We start from the raw sequence: 20431 nt of genomic DNA, 5'->3' as shown, positions 1-20431 counted from the left end.
GAAAAAGCCAACAAGACAAACCCTTTGCTTCCTTAGTATATGTAATCTCTTGTGTGGAAATGGAGAAGAAATAAGGAATAAATATTTCTGTATGATGGATATGGATAAGTGATCAAAAAGGAACAGGGTATAGAGAGATGACTCAGAGGTTAAGAACATTGGCTGTTCTTGTAGAGGACCCAGTTTCTTTTTTTTTTTTTTTTTTTGGTTCTTTTTTTCGGAGCTGGGGACCGAACCCAGGGCCTTGTGCTTCCTAGGTAAGCGCTCTACCACTGAGCTAAATCCCCAGCCCCGAGGACCCAGTTTCTGTTCCCAGCATCCACATGGTGGCTCACAACCATCATTTATTCCTATTTTTGGGATCAACACCCACTTCTAGTTTTTCAGGCACCAGGCTTGCATGAGGTGCAGGCAAGGCATACATAAATAAGGAAAAACAAAACTAGAAGGATGATTCTGAGAGAGGAGGTTTGGGTGTGAGTTTCGAGGAGGTCTAACGAGAGAGGCGAGTTAACTAGTGCATGTGGCCCAGCGCAAAGTCAAACGATAGGTTATACCATTACAATGCCAAAAGTTAGACATGCGGTGGGTCTGGCGTGGATTTTGGTTATATGAATGGGAACATGGTTGGTGCTCATGAAGGGGGAATAAGTGAGTAAGAAGTGTGTCAGCAAGGGGTGGGCAGATGACAAAGGGCTTCTTTATAAGGCAGTCAGAGGGTACACAGTTTGGTAGGTCATGCAGGGGTTGTGGGAGTGCCCTACCAATAGCAACTGTTTTATTAGTAAAAGGACAGACAACTAGCTGAAGGAAGGAGTACATGGGCAGAGCCTAAGAGGGTAGGAAGGTTTCCCTTATCCCAGGACTGACTACCTTTAGCCGTAAATGGTACCAAGGAAGCAGGAAATCCACTTGAGCCTTAGGAGGCCAGAGTTTTGGATTATCTCAGAGTTTCAATAAAGCCAAGAATGAGGAATGATGAACTTAGTCTCCTGCCTCTACCTGTTAGAATTACAGGCATGCCTCAATCTGCCCGCCTTGTTTCTGGGTTGTTTGGTTTTTTTGAGGGAGTATCTAGCAATGTAGACCGAACTTTCTTCAAATTCATAGAAGTCCTGGCTCAGTCTTCTGAGTATTGGGATTACAGACAGGCATCATCAAGCCCTGTTTTCCTGGCACTTAATCATATCAACTATGTGGCTAACCTAGTTTCCAGCCTGTCTGGAGGCTCTGGAGCAATCCTTTAGAGCCATTTCCCAATGAGGTTGCATACCTCATGTCTTACTCTGGCAGCCTAGCTGATACCCCCCAAAACAACTCCTAAGACAAAACCAGCAGCCTAGAAATTACTGTGAAGCTAAGGACAAAGGCCAGATTTATAAACCAGAGTCTTTCGGACTGTACATAGGGTCAGAGGGAGTGCGATAGGTGTTGAGGGCCTGGAGCAGAGTGACTTCCGACTGGTTTCCGCAGACTTGATGTATGATTAGTGGAGACGGGACGTTGTTGAGGCTGGTTTGGGACTGTAATCAAGGATGTGTCCTAGAGTGGCAATGGACTGGGTAGGTGGTTGTATCATGCATTGATTTTGCAGGCCAATCACAGGACGTTTTTGTCCTTTTGTTGGCTGGTGATTTTTTTTTTTTTTTTTCAGGTGGACCCCATGGTTCTTGGTGTTAGCTTTGGCCTTCAAAACCTTAGGAACAAGAACATGGTGGATATGTTGTCTTTCCTAGCCTTGGGGAAAAAACATGTTGGACCCTGTGTGTAGGCATCCTCTACAACAGGCTGGAGCTTGATATAGCCTGGGCCTCTGAGGGTATTCTGGTGTAGAGGACAGATCCAAGATATTACCCAGCCCTTGTTTCTTCATCTTGCTCAGTGACAGAACCTGACTCCTGCTCTTAAAATATGCACCACCTTTCCTCCCGGCCCCATTTACCCCTGACTTTTGTCTATTCTGGACCTCTTCCTGAGGCTTCCCACCCCTTCCCTCTGTTTACTTTCCCAGATCCTCCCTCCTGATCTTCCCTTTCTCCTCTTTGCTCTTAGTTGTTTTGTTTTTCCTGGGATAAGGCCCAACTCTGTAGCCCTGGCTGGAACTCACACAGATCCTCCTGCTCCCCTTTCCCTCGTGGAACCACCAAGCCTAGCACGCATGGGTTCAGTTTTGACTCCGATTTTACCGTCAAGTCTTAGGGTATTCTCCTCTGCGTAATTTTAAAGTTTTTCTTTTTATGTGTGTACTTTATGGACTGAAGAGGTATGTTAGCGAGTGAGGGCACTTTCTGCTCTTGTAGAAGACTTGGGTTCAGTTTCTAGCATCCTAATGGTGGCTTCACCCACAGCTCCAGGTCCAGGGGATCCAGTGTTCTCTTCTGACCTCTACAGGCACCAGGCACATATGCAGTACACGATATATAAAAGTAGGTAGACAGTCATACACATAACAAAAATAAATAAATCTTAAAAGTCTATGTTCTTCGGGGTTGGCACGATGGCTCATCGGTTAAAAGTACGAGCTACTATTCTAGATGACCAGGTTTGATTCCCAGCGCCCACATGGCCACTCATAATCATCTGTAATTCTAATTTCAGGAGATCCAATGCCCCTCCCAGCTTCCAGGGGCAGCAGCCACACGTGTGGCGCATAGATATACATGCAGTCAAAGCATCATACTCATAAAAAGTAATAAAAATTTAAACAACAGATAATAGATATGAAGCGAAACAAGGTGAGACCTAGTTTTGCTCCTTACAGCTACCATGGTGCAGGGAAACTTCAGAAACTGAGTTTGTCTGGCAGGGTCCTGGCAACAGTCTGCCTCCAGGTCTTTGTGTTGTGGGAATATAAGTGGGAACTCACTCCCCGTCCCCGAAATCTGCCAGTTCTGAACCCTGGCATATGCAATCATCTTGAAAGCCAAGCACAGCCTGGTCTGCTTAGTCTTTAGCTAGGAGACCATGTGGAATACCAAGTTCTGTAAGATTGAGCATCAAAACTGAAAAAAGCTGCTGCATGAGGTGGCTCAAGGCTTTGAAGCCAGCATTCCAGAGGTAGGGGCAGGTGGATCTATATAGGTCAGAGGACAACTTTCAAGAGCCAATTCTCTTTCTACCACATGGGTTTCAGGGATTGAACTCAGGTCATTAGGGTGGTCAAGCAAGCACCTTTGCCTGCCGTGCCATCTTCTTGGCCTAAGATTAAAAGTAAATTACTTAGCGGTGCTAGGGATCGGATGTAGGGCCTTGTGTATAGCAGGTCAATGCCGTAGCACTGGGCTACATTCTCAGTCCTTGGATAGACTTAAGTGGGGTGGGCTGGCTATAAGGGGAGCTGGGCAGGCTGGGCCATTAGCTGATTAGGGGAGGCAAGGGAATGAACGGCAGGAAGGGGATCAGCTCCTTGGTGGTATTCTGGGTTTAGGTTCTCTAGGACCTGCAGATGGAGGTTTCGAGCAGGGAAGAATACAGCTCAGTATGGGGCAAGATCTAAGATCACTTGAGGTATAGATGAGGTGTGTAGGAAGGTATTGCTGAAAGAATAGAAGAAGGGAAGAGAAAGGCAGGAGGGGTAGGTTGGAGCCAAAGGTTGAGCATATTTACAGGACGAACAGCGGAAGAGACTCTAACAAAGGAAGAGCAGAAGCAAACTGAGCCCCAGGCACAAAGATAAGGCGGCAAGAAGGTGCCGGGTAGATGTCAGAGAAAGACAGTGTCTTTCAGATTGGTGAATAAGGTATTACTGGTGGTCTATAGGGGAACTTCTGTGGAGCTTCCTCGAGAGAGTGGGAAAGTAGAGCCTTCTCATTGCACAGGTTTCTAGATAGTTTCAAGTTGTGCCCATGGTTGTCTCAAGTACCAAAAGAACTTATCGGAAGGCTTTCAGGAAATGCCAGAAGAAAGCAGGATCAGACTCAGGAAATGGGCAGGAAGCAAGCGCCAAGAAAGCAGGAAGTTCGATTGTCTTTTAACTGGAACTGCCTGGGATGCTGCCACAGGGGACATACTGCCAAGATCGTGTGGTTGGGCACAAAAAGCACAATGCACAAAAGCATAGTCTCCCTGGGTGGGGTGTGGGTGGTGTTGGAATTTACAATGTGTTCTGCTTGAATGGCCCTGGTATGTCCTGAGTCTCAGGACTAAGAGGGTTATTATGTTTTAAGTGCTCTTTATTTTAAAAAAATTTTTTAAAATAGGGCCCGGAGAGATGACTTAGCCATGAAATAAGCCAGGCATTTTGCTCTCCAGCTTCAAGGAGAGAGGGAAGAGGAGTGCTGCTGTTTGCTGGCTTCCCCCAGGCAAGAAAGCACGAGCCCCAGGTTCAGGGAGAGACACTGTGATAGAGGAGAGTGCTCAAAGCCCTCTTTCAGTCTGCACTCACAGCATCCAGCACCTACCCTCCCACACAGATGCACAAGTAAGTAAATATTTTAAAGAATGAGGTCAAGACGGGGGAGCAGGCTCAGTAGGTGAATGGCCCTCCTGCTGAGCCTGTTGTCCTGCGTTTGACCCCCGGAGACCCACAGGCTGACTCCTCCACTTTGTTTGGTTTGGTGATCCCCATAAGTAAATGTAACAAGGAGTAAAAGAAACTTTTTCTTTCTTTTTTAAAAAGACATGGTTTCTCTGTGTAGCCCTGGCTCTATTGGAACTCACTCTAGACTATGTGGGCCTCAAACTCAGAGGCTACTAGCCGCTGCCTCCTGAGTGCTGGGATTAAAGGGATTACTGTTCAGCAAGAAGTAAAAAACATAAATTAGTATACATTGTACTAGGTTTCATTATGTATTTTCAAACAAAATTTGTTTTTAATCTAGTCTCCTCCTGGTTTCTCCTGTCATCTCTGTGACCCAGTCTTTGCCCTTTTACCCCTGCATGGCCTCCTTTGTCACGAGTCCTCGATGTTTGCTTGCCTGCTTCCTTCCTTTCTTTCTCTCTTTTGTTTGTTTTTTAGGACAAAGTCTCTGAGTGGCCCAGATTGTCCTGGAACTCACTATATTGTGTAGAGCAGACCAGGCTGATCTTAAACTCACAGAGAGCTGCCTGTCTCTGCTTCCTTAATGCTAGGATTAAAGCTGTGCTGGCGGGCCTAGCTCCTTTTTCTTAAAACATATGATTGTGGGGCTGGAGAGATGGCTCAGTGGTCAAGAGCACTGCCTGCTCTTCCAGAGGTCCTGAGTTCAATTCCCAGTAACCACATGGTGGCTCCCAACCATCTGTAATGGGATCTTGTATGTCTGAAGACAACTACAGTGTACTCATATACATAAAATAAATAAATCTTTCATTAAAAACATATGATTGTGTATGTGTATGATGTGTGTGTGCTCCACACCACAGTTTGCACATGGAGTCAGAGGACAGCTTTGTGTGGTCCTCTCCCTATGTGGGTTCTGGGGATAGAACTCAGGTCTTCAGGTTTATACAGTAAGCACCTCTACTCCTGAGCCATCTTTCTGGTCTATCAACAGTCTTTCCTCCTACTCTGTGGTCTCCATTCCAATATTATAGCCTGTGACCCCACTCATTCTCAAAAATACATCTCTATAAACACTGCAAGCTAGGATCTACATATTGAAAAGAACATGCAGTTTTTATCTTCCAGAATCTGGATTAAAGAGCGTGTATTAGTCAGGGTTCTCTAAGGGAACAGAACAGATAGGATGAATTTAAATATATTAAAAGTGTTTATCAGTGTGACTAGGGGCTGGGCTTTGGCTAGTTCCATGTCTGGGAAGACACTGGGAAGTCAGGAATCTGATAGTTGGCTGGTTCTTGAGGCTGGGTGTAATCCTCGTGATCCAAGACAGCCACACTGAGTTCCAGGACAGCCAGGGTTACTGAGAGACCCTTTCTTTTTTTTTTTTTTTTTTTTTTTTTTAGAGTTTTTTTTTTTTTTGAGCTGGGGACCGAACCCAGGGCTTTGCGCTTCCTAGGTAAGTGCTCTACCACTGAGCTAAATCCCCAGCCCCGAGAGACCCTTTCTTAAAAAACAAGACACACACACACACACACACACACACACACACACACACACACACACACACAGAGAGAGAGAGAGAGAGAGAGAGAGAGAGAGAGAGAGAGAGAGAGAGACAGTCAGACAAACAGACACAGAAGGAAAGGAAGAATAAGGCTTTTGGTTGGAAAAGAGAGAAAATGGATTTGCCACCTAACGAGGAAGGCTGCAGATGGACCTGGTGTGAAGGGGGGAGACAGTGTAAGTGGAAACATGATATGTGAATTGGAGGGACAGGGGTTGGAGGCCTGAAACTGTGGTCATGTGTCTCGTTGGTATTCAGGGCAGAAGAGGCCAGGGAAGGGAAGAGAGCCACGTGTAAGCTCGTTTGGAGACCAGGAAGGAGGGGCAGTGACTTAGCTGGGTTGGTCTGATCCTATGGACCAAGAGAGCAGAAGTGATTGTGTCATGTTACGAGGAGCCAATAAGAAGAGAGGGAATTGCTCATGGGTTTATCAGGACAGAGGTCTTTGGTGACCTTGACAAGAGGAGTTTTTATTTTCACTTATTTATGTGTACCTCTGGCTGGCCTGGAACTTACTATGTAGACCAAGCCTGCCTCCTTCTCTTGAGCGCTGAGATCAAAGCCACAGGAAGACAAGCCCTGCCCTGTATGCAAGGGTTGCTTTCATTGCAGTGGGGCAAAAGTGGTCCAGGAGGGGATGTGAGGAGAACATTTGGAGTTAGTGGCTAAAATGGTGCTGTAAAGGAAGAGAGAGAAGCAAAGTAGCAAGATAGGGAACAACAAATTGACCTTTTGTCTTTTTAAAATTGTTTTTGTAAAAACATATTTTTAGATTTATTTTATATGTATGAGTATTTTACGTGCATGTATGTCTGTGTACTATATGTGTGTGCGATGCCTGTGGAGGTCAGAAGAGGGTGTCAGTATTACATGGTAATTCCACAAGAGAACATGTGGACTCTCTTACAGCTGAATAGGAAGTCTGTATTGCTGGCTGCCAACTGCATGAGGAACTTGCCCAAATCATGCAGCCCTAAGCTTTTCCATTCTTTGTGTCGGTGACACACTTTGGTTAGCAAGAACGGTTAGTAAGAAGCAATACTACAGCAGTCAAAAAGCAAGATGAATATGTTTAGAGACTTTCCTGAACATAGGAACTACAGACTCGATCTTTGACGGACTGGGTATTTGTTTTGTTTTGACAGGTGTTCAGGCCTCTCTGCTGGGCTCTAAGGTCAGAATGGTGCCTCTAAAATGGTGTCAGTGGTGCTAAGATCTTGGGGCCTGTTACATTCCTGACTGGTCCTATGGGGAAGACGTTATATAGCTCCCCTCAGCATTAACAACAGAATTTAGGCAGTTGAACAAGCAGGGTCTTATAGTGAGAGCTAAGAGCAAGAGGATTAATGGCCCAGCCATGGCCATAAATAGAGTAGTTAACAAGACAGACTAGGAGAACACATTTTGATGCTAGTTGTTAGATCTTTGACTTTTATTTTAAGGTCATTTTTGACCATGGCTAAACATTCTCTAATTACCTCTGGACTGGCTGGCCTGGAAGCAGCAAGTTTCTCTTATTTCTATATAGAGAGCTTCTTGTTTCATGAACCCGCATCATTAAAACTTCTGGGGAGTATCTTGGTGACATTAAGCAGGCACCATTGCCTTGGAAGTTCCCCAATGCTAACTTGGTTTGGTCTCATTTACAGCTTAATGTTCGAAGTGAAGCTTATTGCTTGATTAGTTCCAGTTCCAGTGAGTATTTGGGGTTCAGACATAGCCAGCCATCCTGACCTATGCCTGGTTAAGAATGGCTAAGGATCTGATAAACTCTTTTTAGCATTCCACATTGAGGGGTTGGCTTCCTGGGGTTTGCCACCTTAGTAGACTGACTATGAGCTCACTGGCTCTGTTCTTTTTTATTTATTATACCAAAGGTTCTGGCTCGGGGGGTTGGGAACTTTCCCATGGGAGACAAAGAAGACAAAATTGAACAGTTATAATCACAGGGCCTGTGTCAGTCTTATATTTAGGGGAGGAGTTTCTTTTCTTTTTTTTTTTTTTTTGGTTCTGTTTTTTGGAGCTGGGGACCGAACCCAGGGCCTTGCGCTTCCTAGGCAAGCGCTCTACCACTGAGCTAAATCCCCAACCCCGGGAGGAGTTTCAATAACTCATCTGTTAATTGTCTCCTGAAGTCTCCTTCAGCTGGGATCAGTGGATCTGTGGGTAACACTGGTGACTTTCATTGCTATGGAGGTGGTGAATACCACAGGGTCTGGATCTTTCCACACTGGCTCCAGTTTCTGGTTGGGATCCCCTTTACCCACACAAGATCACCAAGCTGGAACTTGTGGGCAGGCTCAGATATGGGCAAGGGTGTAGCCTTACAAATAGTCTTCTGAATCTGATGCAGGGCCTGTATGGACTTGGGGAGGGAGTGGCCAGTAATTTCTGTCTTATGAACATCTCTGAGTTTAGGGAAGAGTGGGAGGTCCCCCAAGCATAATTTCAAGTGCCATGAAGCCTTCCTGGTATGGGGTGAACCTGGCCTTAAGGAGGGCAAAAAGTAGAATCGGCTCAATTTTTGCCGGTCACAAGGACATATTAAAGTCTCCTTCAAGGTCTTATTCATCGTTTTCTACTTATCTTGAGCTTTGTGGCCTATAGGCACAATGTAGTTTTTTGATCAACATTTAAGACTTTTGCCAGATTTGGGGAAACTTTGGCCATGAAGCCTGGACTGTTGTCGGACCCCAGGGAAAGGGACAACTAAAATATAGGAATTAACTCTCGGAGAAGTTTCTTGATGACCGTGAAGCTATCTCCATTTGAACGGGATGGGCTTCCATCCTTCCAGGGATGGTATCTATGAAATTATCCAATACTTATACTCCAGGGGTTTTATCTCTGTAAAGTTCGTTTTCCCATGTTCTCTGGGGGTGTTTCTTTGGGTGTGGATTCCTTCTGGAACCTTTTTTTTTCTCCTTGGGGGTTTAGTTGTACACAAGTGGTATCTGGAAACAATGTCTTTGGTAAGATTGCCTAGTTGAAGGCTGTAATATCTAGGCCTGAGTAATGCATTAGCATTAGTTGTCCCCAGATGGATGGTCTGATGGAGTTTGGTGACTGTGTCTTCTGACAATGGCAGGGAATAGGAGTCTCTTGTACAGTAAGAACCATCACCCACTTGCCTCCTGTTTCATAGCTTCCCCTTTTGTCCACTTTGTTTTTTCCTGTGCGCAGGTTGAGTACTGGAGCAAGTCAGGTTCAGGCAGGTGACCCAGAACTGGAGAGGCCCTACTGGCTCCCAAGTCTGCTCCCATTTCTTTGAGCCTCTGGGGAATCCCCTTCTTGATGGCCTTTGCAGTGGATAGTGGCTACGTTTTTAGCAGCCATATGACCTTAGTCCCCTTTCTTGATAGACGTGGGCTATGGTAAATGCATCCTGATTCTACACAGTGACGACTTTGCCATTCTACCAGTGAAGTACCCGACATAACATCAGTAACTCAGCCCCTTGTGTTGAAGTCCCTTAGCTGGGGGTCTGGGCCCATACTGTCCTGTATGTCCTGTATGTGATAACTGTGGCTCCGGCCTACTTGATTTCAACTGAAGCAAAGCTGTCCACATCAGCATAGTGGGACATCTGTAGTCAGGTCTGATGGACTGAACTGCACCCTTCCCCTCGGCGGCCATGGAGAGGCTGTCTTGTGTTGGGTTATTCTCTGGCAGCATGCTGGCTGGCTTGGTGGCTGAAGTTTTACAGAACTAGATGAGAGGCTGGTTCAGGAGAAGTGCTTGACATCCACCTCTCTGGGGTCCCCCTCAGGAGGGCCACTACATAGTTCCTGGCCCAAAGTCAGTTTGTCAGCTCCTTTTACAGGCATGGCTGTCGTGACAACTGCATGCATACAAGCTGGCCAAACTGGCAGAAGCAGGGTCACCCCCTTGGGATAGGTAGGCCACTGGATTCTCCCAGGGTCCCAGTGCCTAGGCAAGGACCCCCCTTTCCAATTCTTTACAGAGGGCAGGGCAATCTTCCCTCCACTTTCCCCAGTGTCTCTGCTTCACCCTCTGGCATCTCTTTTATTGGTTTCCCTGAGTGCCGCCATATGCTCAGGTCAATCTTTTGCTTTGCTTCGCTTCTTCAGAGTCATGGTTATTGTAAACCTTTGGAGCAGCCTCCAACTATTGGGATCTATTCATACCCTCAAACCCTTCTAACATCTGAAGTTTCTTTCTAATATCTGAGGCCGAGTGCATAACAAAACCAATAATGATTGATGCTCGCTGTTTTTTGTTGTTTTTTTTTTTTTGTTTGTTTGTTTTGTTTTGCTTTGTTTTGGCACATCTGGGTCCATAAGGACAAATACCCAGCAAACCTTGCAGAGGTGCTCCAGGAACCCAGCAGGCAATTCTTGGGGCTCTTGTATTACCTTGTTCACCTAAGACAGACTGGTATGTTTTCTAGCAGCTCTCTCCAATCATCCTAACAGCCTGGAGAAGAGCTCCTTGTCCAGAGCCTCCTTACCTTGCTCGGTGTTAGGATCTCAGTCAGGTTGTGGTGTGTGTGTGTGTGTGTGTGTGATGTGTGTGGTGTGAGTGTGTGTGTGATGTGTGTGGTGTGAGTGTGTGTGTGGTGTGAGTGTGTGTGTGGTGTGAGTGTGTGTGTGGTGTGAGTGTGTGTGTGGTGTGAGTGTGTGTGTGGTGTGAGTGTGTGTGGTGTGAGTGTGTGTGTGTGTGGTGTATGTGTGTGGTATGTGTGTGTGGTATGTGAGTGTGTGTGTGTGATGTGTGTTGTGTGTGTGTGTGTGTGAGAGAGAGAGAAAGAGAGAGAGAGAGTGTGTGTGTGGTATGTGTGTGGTATGTGAGTATGTGTGTGTGGTGTGTGAGTGTGGTGTGTGATGTGTGTGTGTATGTGTGTGTAGTGTGTGGTATGTGTGTTGTGTGTGTGTGTGTGTGTGTGTGTGTGTGTGTGTGTGTGTGTGATCTGCTTTATTTGGGTCTACTGTCCAGCAGCCATTCCCCACCAGGCCTGAGGGAGGGTGGCCCACCTACTTTCAAGCTTGTTAATTCTACCTCAGCTTGCAGCTAGGAGCTGTTGACAGTCATCCCAGGTTGGTGTGAAAGATTTTCTCAAAAGGTTAATGAGAGCCTGAGGTTTTTCAGAGAATGGTGGTTTCCGAGTTTTCAAATGATACATATCACAGGTTGAGAAGGAGACATAACCTATGCGAGGGGAAGGAGATGAACCTCTGGGATGGAGATGGTGTTTGCCTCCATTTATAAGCACACCAGTGGTAAGAAGATAGATGGTGGGAGGGTCTTTCTGGGTGCTGTGAACGGCTGGAGGCCTGAGGTGAGAGGCTGGGCCCCTTCCCACTTCCACATAGGGACTTGGACTGTGGGGTGGGGAGACAAGGGAAGAGAACAGTGTCAGTCTCACTCTTGGGACTGGAGGACTGCCCCCAGGGTAGAGGCAAGGCTGACCAGAGCAGTTCTAGGAAGCAGAGCAAGGACAAGGACCAAGACAGCAAGCAATGAAGCAGTTAGAGAGCAAGAAAGGAAGATGGAGCTCTCTGGTGGAGGGGAGAGGGAGCTCGAGGTAAAAGAGACTACCTCACCTCACCCCCAACACAGCCTGGGGAATTATTTTCTCCTCCTGAAGAAAGACCAGGGACGACACTGAAACATATGGAGGGGGACCGTCAGAAATTGGACAGGATAGCCTGGGTCTCCAGTCACCACATACCAGATGTCCTAAACTGCCTGGGGACCCAGAGACCTGTCAGTGGCCTACCCAATCCAAAAGAGGGCCAATCTACTTCACAGAAGGTCTGGAGTTTCCTGGGTGAGAGATGGGGACTGTAGTCATTGTCCACAAAGCCTTCATTGGCATAATTTAATATTCTTCAGCGGTGTCTTTGGACTGTTCATTCCCCTTCCTATTCAAGTTCCCTTTCGTCCTGCCAACAGAATTGACAAAAACACATAGAGACACACAACAATAAAGATGACCAGGTGGCCACCACACAGACTTAATCCAGGAGATCTGATGATGTCTCATACAGATCCCTGGACATTTGAACTGGGGCCAAGTCCAGCCTTTTCTAATCCTCGTTCCTAATCCTATGCAGAAGGCACCATAAACATATTTGCCACCAGAGGGGATAGATAGACCTGGGCAACTTTTTGTAGTTTCCAGTTTAGGGCAGAGGCCTCGGGAGCCTTTGGTTGACTGGGGCAGATTCTGAAGAGGTTCCTGGGGCTTTGGAAGCTCTCAGGATGTGCACCTGCTAGGACATGTTCATTTATCAGTCTAGGGCGATCTGAGGCCCTGTGTCCCTACATCTTAGTTTCTGGGAATCTCTGGGGCCTCCAGAATTGCATGGTAATTCCACCAGAGAATACACGGACACATTAAAAAAAAAGATTTATTTTATTTATATGAGTACACTGTTGCTGTCTTCAGACACACCAGAAGAGGGCATCAGATCCCATTACAGATGGTTGAGAGCCACCATGTGGTTGCTGGGGATTGACCTCAGGACCTCTGGGAGAGTAGTCAGTGCTCTTAACCACCAAGCCATCTCTCCAGCCCTACATGGACACTCTTAAAGCTAAGTAAAAAGTCAGCTGGTGATTGCATGGGGAACTTGCCTAAATCATGTAGCTCTAAGCTTTAATTCTTCGTCTTTTATGCACATAACCCACATCCTGGTTGGCATACTTTGGTTAGCAAGAACAGGTAGGGAGAAGCAAAACTACAAAAGCCAAAAAGCAAGATTAGTTAAGTACATTTAGGAACTTTCCTGGACCCAGGAACTAAGGAGAGTAAGTCTTTCATGGATTGGGTCTTTGATTCTGTTTTTGCAGGTGTTGGGGGCTCCATGCTGGGTTCTAAGATCAGAATGGTGCCTCTAACATGGCGTCAGTGATGCTAAGATGTTAGGCCTGTTACATTAGATTCCCTGGAACTTGCTTTGCAGACCCAGCTGGCCTTGAACTCAGAGATCCACCTCCTTGGACCTCATAAGTGTTGAGATTACAGACATGCTATCACTACAACCCAGCTTTACAAAATACTCCTATCCACTGAGCCATCTTTCTATCCCCATGTTTTTTTTTTGGAACAAGATCTCATGTGACTTAGTCTGGTTGACTTCAGATTTTCTATAAAACCTAGGCTGGATTGGATCATTTTTTCCTTTTGGCCTGTGTTTGGGTGAGGCAGATGTTGTTCAGGTTATCAAACTTGGCACCAAGCACCTTGACCTGACATGCCATCTTGTTGCCTGTCCTCCCCACAAGAACATTTATGTAAGGGATGGCGACACGGCTCAGCAGTTAAGAGCACTTGTGGCCCTTGCAGGGGACCTGGGTTGGGTTCTCAGCACCTGTATGGTCGCTCACAACCATTGGTTACTCCAGTTCCAGGGATCTAACACTTTTTCTAGCCTCTGTTGGCATGCGACATGGGCTGGGCTTGCTTCCCTCCCCTCCTGTTCTCTCCTCTCCTCTTCCCTTTTCTCCTCTCATCGCCTCCTTTCCTCTTTGAGGTCAGTCTTCCAGACCTTGATTCTTTCCTCATCCTCCCTCTGTTGTGGTTAATATTGTTCTGGGGGTTGCTACACTCACTTGTTGTCTTTAAATATCTACTTCAGACCATATTGTTCCCAGATAAGACAGAAGCCTTTAGACTTATAATAAGTTTAGAAACACTAGAGTTGGGCAGATATCTATGCTACTTTGTCTGCTTCCCTGTGGTGATTCCCGAGGTATCACTTGCCATGTCTCGTTTGGGCTGTTCCTGCTCCATCAGGCCAGCCCTCATGGCCATGCTCTCATAATATACACTACTCCATGGCAACCTCTTCCTTCTCCTCTCTCCTCAGGAGGTCTCATGGTCTCTACCTCTGACCCCAAGCCAGAGGAGGGGGGTTGGGAGACCTTTGTTCTGTCCCCTCTCTCTAGGCTGTAGGCATCTTTATCTTATTTTTTAAAGAAGTATTTATTTATTTTATGTATGTGAGTACATGGCTGCTGTCTTCAGACACACCAGAAGAGGGCATCAGATCCCATTACGGATGGTTGTGAACCACCATGTGGTTATTGAACTCAGGACCTCTGTAAGAGCAGTCAGTGTTCTTAGCCACTGAGCCATCTCTCCAGCCTGTAGGCATCTTTATTAATCAATCAGGAATGACTTGGGGGACACGGTTTGCATAACAAAAGCTGGTGTACTCGAGAATTTACTGTCTTGGGGTAACCAGGTCTTGGGACACAGAATTTAGCATTCAAATACATAGCAGAACCAGACTACTCCCTACATCCCTCCTCCTCTTGCTTATCTTCCTCCTTTCCTTTCTAGCTCCGAGGATCAAATCTAGGCTCAGTCTGTGGTGGGCTGCTGCTCTACTGCTAAGCTGTGCCCACAGCCCTGCCCTGGCTCTGCCTTGAAAACTTAAGGTTTCTTTAACTGTTGGTAACAAACAAAAACTAAAACCAAACACCAATAAACCCCAAGCACACAATGAAACCTCATAGCTGCACCCCCACACAAACAAAAACCCAAATAACCAAAACCTGTCATTGTATAATCTTTGTACTTGGGGGACAGACAGACGGATTACCACAAGTTCTAGTCCAGTCTGGCTTACACAGTGAGACTCTGTCTCAGAAAATGCAAACCTTGAACTGAAATAGAACCAAACAAAACACCTCGGCCCGAGGAGGAAGACATTCTCTTTTGTTCTGTGGCAGAAGTAAAAGCAGGCTCTTTTCCACATCCCGCAGCCATCCTTGTGGAAGTTTTTTCTAACAGGAGTCTTGTCGCGCAGCCAGATTTAAGAGCTAGGCTTTGTCCCAACCGAGAAAGTAACCTTTAACTTAAAAAGCTGTGATTCTGATTGCCTGTCTTCTTTAATAATGTGTTGCCTTGGCAATACTATTTAAATTCTCAGCTCTGTTTTCCAGAAGGTATAAATACCTGTGAATTTTCTTTGTTAAACCAGAAGAAGAAAGAGGAATATCGACACATCCTCCTTTCCAAGTGCACGAGGTGAAGTAAGCTCAAAAGGTCTCTTTCTTTCTGTTTCTGACTTGTTGGGACAGAGCCTCACCATGTATCCCTAGCTGGCCTTAAACTCACCTACCAGCTGGACAGGGGTGGCACAGCCCTTTAGACCTAGTACTTGGGAGGCAGAGGCCGGCGGATCTGACTTTAAGTGCAGCCTGGTCTTCAGAATGAGTTCTAGGACAGCCAGGGCTACACAGAGAAACCCTATCTCAAAAAAAAACAAAGCCAACCAACCAAACAACTAACATACCCAAACCCCTAAAAAAATCGCTTGCCTCTGCCACCCAAGTTCTGGGGTTACAGGCACATCTGGCTTCTGGAAACTTCTTAACCAATCAAGGAGTTTGAAAATCTGTTTTTCTTTTCATCTTGCTGATTGTTTGAAGGTGGAATCTTCCTATGTTGTTAGTTAGTGTTCCATACCTTTCTTTGGGGAGTCTATTTCTAGTCACCTCATATAGAACAGCAACAACAGACTAAAGAAACAGTTCTACCTGAGGTTAGCATGCTTGGTTGCCAATGAGTCCACTGGTCCTCTGGAACCCAGGTCCTCTGAAAGGGCACCCAGTGCTTTTAACCACGGAGCCATCTCTGCAGTCTTAGTGGTACAGAACTTTGCCTGGTGACTATTCTACATTGAGTAACAAGAGGAGGAAAGTCCCAGTGGTTAGGTATTCTGCCACTCGGACACCCTTGTGAGAAGCCCTGGATTGTAGGAGCTCAAGTGTCTCTCTCAGTACCCCCAGGTGGCTCTGTGTGGGATCGTCCTAAGGAACTGTGCCAACCGTGTCAACACCTTGACTTTGAGTTTCTGCCCCCATAACTGTGAGACAATCTGCTTCTGTTATTCTGAGTCAACCAGTGTGTGGTGCTCAGAGATGTCACCCGTGGACCCCTGCTCATGGAACTTTTTAGAGGACTTTTCAGACTTCCTGTACCATATTCTCCATTAAAAGTGGTTTGCATGAAGGCCGGAGAGATGGCTCAGCAGTTAAGAGCACTGACTGCTCTTCCAGAGGTCCTGAGTTCAATTCCCAGCAACCACATGGTGGCTCACAACCATCTGTAATGGGATCTGATGCCTCTTCTGGTGTGTCTGAAGACAGAGACAGTGTACTCATACATAAAATAAATAAATGAGTCAGTTTTTTTTTTAAAAAGTGGTTTTGGGGCTGGGGATTTAGCTCAGTGGTAGAGTGCTTACCTAGGAAGCGCAAGGCCCTGGGTTCGGTCCCCAGCTCCGAAAAAAAAAAAAAAAAAAAAAAGAACCAAAAAAGTGGTTTATATTATGGCCTGGAATATGTGAGTTTTCTCTTTGTAAGTTCAAAAGTGGCTGGGTAAAGTGCTTGCCGCTAAGCCCAGGAACCCCAGTTTGATCCCCAGAAGAGAAAACAGAGTCTCCCAAATTGCCTTCTGATGTCTGCACATGCTCAGTGGCACCCATGTGCGTGTGGTGTGCACACACACATACAATAAATATAATAAAAGAATCTTTCTTACAAAAGCTTCAAAGAGTGCTCTTTGCCCTCCTATGTGACACTGTCCAAATATATTCTAAACTACTGCGTTAGACTCTCAGGGGCAGACCAGTGAGTGGCAAAGTACTTGACTAGCATGCACAGGTCTTAGAGTCCGCCTCCTGTGCTAACTAATATTGGGGTCAGCCTGTGTGCTGTGTATTCAGATGCTGAGTTCTGTGCCCCAAGATGAGGTTGCAGCCTGGACACAGGCACTGTACTGACCAATGGGCTGTAAAGAATGCTGCCCAGTAGCCTCTGACTGGGGAATAAAAAGCTTGGGCCTCTGACTAGGCAGGGGAGATAGGAGAAGGAACTGCAGATCGAGTGAAGAACGAAGAGAAGGAAGAAGGGCAATGTCGTGAGGCAGGGTGTACCATGAGCACGTGGCCAAGAGAAGCTTGCACTGAGGACACACATGGAACAGAACCAGACTCAGATGGCAAGTTATGAGGCATGTATCTGATTATTAATAACCTAGCTGGGTTACACTAGCTCAGAATCTGCCCGGCACAGTGCCAGCCGATTGTTAATAAAGTCTCATGTCTCCATGTTGTTTACTTGGGAGCTAAACGTGTTAGAGTGGGGCAGAAACCCCATGTAGATATTTAGGAGCAAAAGGGGGCATAGCAACCCTCCCATGATATTACTTCAATAAACTAACAGTGAATCAACTAACTAATAAAAATATCTCTGTGACTCAGGGACTAGAGAGGTGGCTTTTAAACGAAGAACGAAGACTTTGGGTCTGGTTAATTTTGGTGTGTGATTTTTTTGCAACGTGTTTTTATAATAAAAAAGTGTATGGGGGAGACATATAGCTCGTTTGTAGAATGTTGGCCTAGTGTATGAGAGGCCCTAGGTTCAATTCCAATACCAGTTTTACAAAGGAGGAGGAGGAAGAAGAAGAGGTAGCCATTTGGCCAGTGTGATGGTGAACATCTTTAATTCCAGCATTAGGAGACAGAGGCAGTCAGATCTCTAAGAGTTCAAGGCCAGCCTGGTGTATATAGTGAATTCCAGGCCAGCCAAGGCTATATACCAAGATCTTGTCTCAAAAAAAAAAAAAAAAAATAAATAAATAAATAAATAAAATAAAAAAAAAGGCAGAGGGGAGGTGTTTAAACATCAGCTTTCTTGAATTGCCAGCAGGTGGCGCTCAAATGTCATGGTGGAAATGGAAGTAGGGCGGGGCTTTGCGTGTAGGAGGAATTCTAACCTGTTCCTCTTCAGGCTAGCTCCAGTGTGGTACTGGTAGAAGAGATGGTATTCACAAAAAGACCTTGTTCTCTCCCTACTTCTACGGGAAGGCCTTTGTTCCTGGAGTAAAGAGACTCCCTCAGGGTAGGAGTGGGTGCTGTGTTTGGGATGGACAGATGCCCATGCAACCACCCTTCTGCCTCCTGCCATTTCCTCTGCCCTCCATCCTATGTGCCCTGGGTTGGCAGAACTCTCTCTTCAGAGGCCTGCAGGACCCAGATCCCACCTGCCGTTTACCCTCCTTCTTGCCAGGGTGTGCGCTGGGCACTCTTCGAATGTAAGATTCTTCTTCCTGGTCTGGGGGACTAGGGCTCTAGACTTCCCAAAGCCAGAACAAAGGTACAGGGTAAGACCTGGGTGAGACACTAGACCTGGTTTCTGGCCATTACCTGTGGCAGCCTCCTCTGTGGTGACACTGATGGTAGAGTCATCCGGTGCTTTTGCCAGTTTGCCTCATCCCTCTGACACCTGCAAGGGACTAGCTCCTCTTAGAGACTGAAGACCCTGAAAACAGGAGGAATGCCTAGGGTTGTTTGGTGGGGGGCATGGCAGGACCACAGTGAGGTCCCCAGAATAGGGAACAAGTGACAGGTGTGAGCTGCTACTCTCACTACTGGTCCTGATGATGGTCTCACCCCTCCTTCCTGATTTAGTCCCACCCCCTCTCTCCTTGATGTTCCATTTTCTCCAAAGCTTCACTCTGTCCAGTGCTGCTTCCTCAGCCCCTCCACCTCCGTACCCTTGACACAGGCAGGGTATTTATTTCTGAAGGGAACTTAGGGTTACAAGAGAGCACAGGCAAACAAGCCCTTACCAGGGTCTCAGCTGACAACCTAGGGGGCTGTACTGGTGATGCAGGGGTACAGGGTTTACATCTGAGGGTCATTCCCACACTGCTGTATTTCTAACGGCTCTGGCCAGTTTCTCCATGTCCACCTAGTCGCTATCCTTGCCCACGGTATTGGAAGACTCCACTCTGTAGGTTGTGGGTGATGTGAAGGTGATTGAGAATTTGACATCCCATTTGGCTACTAGGATTGATGAAACTTATGAGGCTGGATAAGCAAGTTTCTTCTTCCTCTATCACCCCTCTGCATTCATCCTGTCCAAAGCTGTACACTCAGTTCGAGAAGAAGACCTTCCCAAGTAGAGGAGGGCCCTCTTTTGGTCAAGGGTATATACCAGGAGGTGCACACCCCAGCTAGAACAGCCAGACAAGCTCTCCAGGTCCAACAGTTTCTGGGAGTTCAGGAAGCTAAATGTGGGGGATGAATTCCCACTTCTTCTTCAGGGATTAACAAAAAAAGACTTATTTATTTATTACGTATACAATGTTCTGCCTGCATGTATGCCTGTGGGCCAAAAGAGGGCACCAGATCTCATTACAGAGGGTTGTGAGCCACCATGTGGTTGCTTGGACTTGAACTCAGGACCTTGGGAACAGCAGCCAGTGCTCTTAACCTCTGAGCCAACTCTCTAGCCCTGCAGGGATGGCTTTTTTTTGGGCGGGGCCCCACCCAGGACCTCAGCCTTCTAGGAGTCTTTTTTTTTTTTTTTTTACCTCCTTCAAACTTAACTTTAATTTGTGCCAAAATCCCCTTGAGGCTGCTGGTTATGGATAGCTGGTTTCCATCCTTGGAATTCCCCTTTTAGTAAACCCATGGTGACCCCAGATTATTTATCTATATAAGTTCCAAGGTGCTGGCAATGTTCCTGGTTTAGACCACTGTTAGCTTAGCAGGCCTTGTCTAGCTCCTCGGAATTGTGGCTAACCACTGGATTATCCAGCCTAGAAGAAAATCTTTGCTTGTCTGTGTACCCTGGAGCACACCGGATAATCTATACTAAGAATATGGCTTGTGATGAAGGTTCTAGACCACACTGTCCATTAAGTCTCTAGAAAGGGCTGGATACTAACTGAGGCCAACCATCTAGGTAGTCAGCCATGTCCTTTCCTGTGCCCATCCTCTTGTAAAACCACCTGACATCAAGGTTCTGGAGGGCTTTTGTGGCTGGCAGTATATCATGTAAGCCGTCATACATCATTGCTGGAGAATTAAGTATTCTGTGACTTCCTGGGAAAGGAACTGGCATTTTGTGCCTGGTTACTCTGGGATTCTGCTCTGTGTGCTTTCTTCTGAACTCTGTCACTGTGACAGTGACAGACTAGTGGCATTGCAGAGTTCTGTATGTTTTCCCAGCAAATCACTGACATCAGGGTTGACCTTGGGACTCCCAGCCACTACTACTGTTGTGGGGTTAATCAATCAATCAATCAATCTCTCTCTCTCTCTCTCAGTATAGAATAGGGAAAGGGAATTAAGAGGGTAGTAGGGACAGAGAAAGGCAGAGGGTGGGGAAGATGAGAGAGAGAGAGAGAGACAGACAGACAGACAGACAGAGACAGAGACAGAGACAGAGAGAGAGAGACAGAGAAGAGAAGTAGAGGCCGGCCATGGGTGCATGGAGACGGGAAAGGGGTGGGGAGGGAATGGGGAGAGAGTGGGGGCAGGAAGGCAAGAGCAGGAGAGGAGCAAGAGAGAAAGTCTCCTTTTCATTAGGCTGTGGGAACTTCTCTTACCAATCCA

At 46.5% G+C, this 20431-nt stretch overlaps 1 long non-coding RNA gene across 1 annotated transcript in view; it reads left to right on the top strand.

The window, feature by feature from the left end:
* The first annotated feature begins 4233 nt into the window (after positions 1-4233).
* Positions 4234-20431, top strand: part of LOC134483966 (uncharacterized) — a 39833-nt gene continuing 23635 nt past the window's right edge. The window contains exon 1 of the long non-coding RNA XR_015652895.1: positions 4234-4420. This is a non-coding gene — a long non-coding RNA (uncharacterized LOC134483966). The remainder of the gene's footprint in view (positions 4421-20431) is intronic.

Source organism: Rattus norvegicus, chromosome 1 (genome assembly GCF_021556685.1).
Source record: "Rattus norvegicus strain SHRSP/BbbUtx chromosome 1, alternate assembly SHRSP_T2T, whole genome shotgun sequence".
In the NCBI taxonomy this organism is placed as follows: Eukaryota; Metazoa; Chordata; class Mammalia; order Rodentia; family Muridae; genus Rattus; species Rattus norvegicus.
This window is presented reverse-complemented; position numbering and strand designations above follow the sequence as displayed.